Here is a 4,974-nt window from a genome sequence, read left to right as displayed (position 1 = left end):
ATTCGAAATAATTTAATTAGTTTGGAAGAATTCGTAGAATTTATATAAAGAATCAGAAATATAGAATTGTAATGACGACTCTTAACAAGAAAAGTTACAGCTTCAATTGTGATTCGGTAAATCAATTCAATAAAAAAAAAACTATTTTTCGTAAATGTCCAAGACCAAATTTTACCTCAGAATTCGTCGACTTCAACAATATCAGTAACTTACATAAACAATGCCATATATTTTACATTAGTTGTAGTTACACCATCCCCTTGCATTATCATTAACGATTGACCCCATACAGGAAACTTGTTGCAAAAACAACAATTCTAAATCTGTTTTTTATTAGTACCGAAATATTCCAATTATTTTGCAGAACGAAAATGTGACAAAAATAAAGAAATATTTGTCTACAAGTTCTCTGAAAACCTTTACATCGGAAGTGAACTTGAAATAATGTTTTATACCTTTTCGTTTTTCCTATATAATACGTTAGAACCATATTTGAATAAACAAAACGGCTATAAAATAAGCTTAAACTTTCCTATCTCCATAAATCAGTGCCTTGCCTTATGCAAATTGTACGTATTTGAAACGGTCGGTTGTGTTAAATTGTAACTCTCTGTGTGGGTGGTTATAAATTTATTGCACAGTTATTTCCTAAGATTTTAATTTTTCTAAATCTGAATACGTTAAATGGGTGATTAATTGAATTTTAAAACTTTTTACTCGCGATGACAACTGAGGAGAAAAAAAGCTTCGCAATTACAATATCTGAAGGTGTTGTTATGTGTATATGTGTTGTATATGGAGGACAATGAAAGGTCGTTTCTTATATCATCTCCTTTATACAACAGCAATAAATACAAGTCTTGACCTTCAACTAAAATAATCTTCTATGACGAAATACATGTTTAAACAAATGAAGTAGAAGATTTTACTATTAGAATTTTCTAGGCTAATGAGAAAATGACTGTTATTGGTTTTTGATAGTCGTCTTTGAGCAAAAAACCAATTTATTTTAAGAGATGTGGACCGCAACAGAAACTTCATACTTTCGAAACATCAATTATTGCATACACTCTACGCTAGGAAAGTTTGGCTATTGACATAATTCGTAAGATAATTTTCTGAAATAATTAAACATTCTGAGACCAAGTTTCTTAGTTTCTCTCTACTACGGTACGCCTTGAATCACAACGAAAAGTAGGACCCACAATTCAAAGTTTTGTTTAATTTCAACTAAAATTCGCTTCATCGCATTAATTAATGATAACAAAATGTGAACTAATTCTGTTTAACAAGTTCTCAATATAAAACTGATCACACAGTTCGTTTTTGAACCGTGTTTGTAAAGGGAGAAGTGTAAATAATAGGATAATATGAGACGAGGGATGAGATTGATGTCCCGTATCTAAATGCACAAAGAAACCGAATATTTATTTGTTCTTATTGTATACCTTCACCTAGTTTAACCATATAAAATGGTAAGCAATGTTGTCTGTTGTCGAACTTCGATTTTATAATCACGACTTGTCATCAACGTGATGTAAAGTTCATTTTCCATGACTCCGGGGAGTAAACTATCTCATTTGTGAATGGAACAGTTAATGGTATTCTGCTTTTACCAGAGAGATGCTAAGATGTCGAAACGGTATCCCAGCCGTCATCTTAGCATTTATTCTGGTTTTTACTCGAAATTTTATCTCGTTATGACTATTTTTACGGAATTTTCAACATACAAGCGAATGTATAGCATAATGGTGCCATAATCTAAGGGCTGACTCCCACACATGCATTTCGCATCTTGCGTATAAAAAATCGCATTAGGTGATGCCAGTCTATCCATGTCTATGATTTAGACAGTTGGTGGGAAAATGGGTTTTACATCGAAGTTTGACTTAACGCCGGATGCAGCTTTAGAAACTGTAATTTGTATTTTATTTATTCTCTCTGCAAAACTTGTTGTTTTCAAACATTGATTACACAATTTGTCGGGAAACTTTTCTCAAATCTGTAAAATCATAATCGGATAAGCTGAACAATTTCAAGCTGCGAAAACGGCAGCTAATATGTTTGACTGGTAAGTCTGGATCAGTCTAAAACCATGGTTAATGTTGTATAAGCTATAGGATTTTGACTTGTGTTTGTGTATGAAAATGTAGTGTGTAAACTAAGTCTATCGCACTCCAGAGCAAAGACAACCCACGTGTTCAATGTACATAAAGCAACAGAATATCTCTTTATATTGGAGAATTTCTTTTTTTGCTAGTATGGCGCAAATAGAAAGAAAAAAAATTGTCAAAAAAATGTTTACCATCGTCAAACGTTTTGTAACGTATTTGCGAAAGGTAGATAATTCTACTTAGTGTGTAGTCTGTAGTGGCTTTGTGCTCATTATTTGTTCAATATAAGTTTACGAAAGTAATTTCTTAGCTGATGTCTTAAGGTTATAGTAGCAGGTTTACATCTGCAAACATATTAAATTTCATTTTCGTCTTACGTAATCGTATAATCTATTCAACATCATGTTGGTGTACATATATCGAACTCACCACATATATGTCAGGTTTTCTACTGACTTATATTTAAAAAGTTTTGTACACAGTGTGTATATATCACCTTTACCGCCAGGAATAATTAATTTCTCAGAACCGGATAATTGAATTATGTATTTCGAGCATAGAGAAGTTTCAAGCATAAAGGCAAATTCAGCAAGTGTATGTCAATATTAAGTTGTTGTCTCGGTTCGGAAAATTGTTGTTCAAACGTTTGGTTTAGCTAAAATATAGTTTTCGTCAGATGTATGCGGTGATTTCGCAGGAGATATAATTAGGGAAAATTATTGATTTCATTCATCGTGCTTATCGCATTATTTACTGTGGAAGCTTTCGACGCAACCGAAACAAATTATATAACGGGTTGTTACATAAGCAACAGCAACTTCGATTTAAACTGTGCGGTGAGTGATGTGAAAACATTGTAGTGTACGTCCGAATATAACGAATTTATGTGCACGAATTCATTGAGAAATTTGAGGTTCACCGATTTGCAACAGAATTGAAAAAGGACGTTAGCTGAAGCAGCTCTTAAGCTTATAGCCTAGCTTAGTACAACAAACTAAAATTATTAAACATGCATTAATCGTAAAACGGATGCATTCTGCCAGAACTTACACCACATCCTACTTGAAAATTCTTTCATGTGCTTAGTAGTAAGAGTATTATTTATTATTTTTAATACTTGCAACATGCCGGGTCAGGTTAACATGACTTTTTTTTCGTTCGACCTGATCTAAATTTTGAGGTCGAAATCGGCTGTCGGAGTGAAATTAAAATAATTTCAATTGATATTCTTGACTCACAGCATATGATACGCCTTCGAAATGGTGCGGGAGAATCTGACATTTTGTAAACATAGTTTTGAAAAGTTGCACAATCATTTGAATGTAACAAATAACTATTACGAAATTTCCGAAAGTAGAAACTGTGTAAAAATAGAAGTGTCACTAGCACACCTCAAATTTTTACCCTACCCCTTTGGCAGAGAAAATATGACTCTGAGTCTTGATACGGAGTTAATCATCGTTGTTGCCTAATTGACAGATAGCTTGACAGATAGCTTAGTCTCGTACCTCATTTTTGATTATTTCTTTTCATCAGAATCCTTTTTGAAAAATGTACGACGGCAGTAACGACCATAAATATGTTAGCTTTAATTAAAAATTAGTTTTGGTTGTTGTCGTTCGACGAGCTCTGAGAATTGCGAGCAGTTTAACAAAATTTCCATAAACTGCTCATTGGTCTCAGAGCTGGTCAAACTGTTACAACCAAATCTATTTTCTGTTGAAAGCTATCACATTCGTGGTCGTTATTGCTGTCGTGCATTTTTCAAAAAGGATTCTGATGAAAAGAAATCATCAAAAGTAAACAAAAATTCAGTATTTAAAAATCGCCTAAATATATGCTTTTCAGCAAAGCACCGGTGCCGGTGCAAATACATTTTCTCTTTCAAAATTAGAATATCTTGTTTGAGCAACAATTCTGTGGCTTGTTCTGTGGTCGGTTTCAAAATCGGAAAACTCCGTTCCATTATCAAATGCACAGAATATTGTATGTTAAAGCAGAGTCCAAATAAGTTTTTTCCAAAAAAAAATTCCGATCAATTTTACGCCCATGTTGAAGTTTCTCAGAAGATCGCTTTGGTCTTTATTTCACTCTAACCAACGCAAATTTTATGAGAAACTTCAACGAATTTTCGTGTGAAATTGAGAAACTCGTTATTCAACATTTCCTGTGTTCCCAAAAGACTTGGGATGTGTCTGAGGTCTAAGATTTTCAGGTTTGGATAACAGGGCCATTTTAGATTTTAGGCAGTTTTGACCTGATCTGAAATTTTCAGGTTTACTTGACCCGATCGAATACTCTCTGAGGAAAGGTAGGTGCTTAATTGATATATCACCTAAATGTAGGCTAGACATTATGCACAAAAAATGCATCGTATTTGGATTACGTCATACGAGTCATTCAGTATGTACTGTGTACATCGTTGCAGCCATCAAACACACTGCAACTACCCAAATTATGAAGCTTGAGTGAACGATAGGACGTTACCAATGCGATATGATCGCTAGAAAAATTCCATGTGGGATTGCCTGACACGGAATTCGAACCTGATGAAAGGTTTAGGCTAGTACTAACCCTTGCTGAGTACTTAAAGATGCTTTGGTTACACAACTTTTTCCTGCTTTCGAATATTTGTTACGAGTATAACAATTCAATAACTCTATTTACACATTCTTGACGATACAACTCATATCTGATGAGAATAACAGGTAAAAGGCTAATATATTTAGGAATTGTATGGATCAGCCATTTCTGGGTTTCAATTCATTGCGTTTACATCTGCGATGTATTATTGTAGTAGCCGAAAGGTATTTAAATATTAGTAGGACGCTCGTTCTGATTTCGTATCAATGTAAACGTG

At 33.7% G+C, this 4,974-nt stretch overlaps 1 long non-coding RNA gene across 1 annotated transcript; it reads right to left on the bottom strand.

Annotated features, from left to right (window-relative positions):
- Positions 1–1,875: 1,875 nt before the first annotated feature.
- LOC119066971 lies at positions 1,876–4,519 on the bottom strand. The gene is made up of 3 exons (XR_005085828.1): positions 4,413–4,519; positions 3,442–3,447; positions 1,876–1,888 (listed from the first exon to the last, which is right to left on the bottom strand). It is a non-coding gene; the product is annotated as an uncharacterized LOC119066971 (long non-coding RNA).
- Positions 4,520–4,974: the final 455 nt, after the last annotated feature.

The sequence above is a fragment of the Bradysia coprophila genome, chromosome IV (assembly GCF_014529535.1).
Source record: "Bradysia coprophila strain Holo2 chromosome IV, BU_Bcop_v1, whole genome shotgun sequence".
Lineage (NCBI taxonomy): Eukaryota > Metazoa > Arthropoda > Insecta > Diptera > Sciaridae > Bradysia > Bradysia coprophila.
This window is presented reverse-complemented; position numbering and strand designations above follow the sequence as displayed.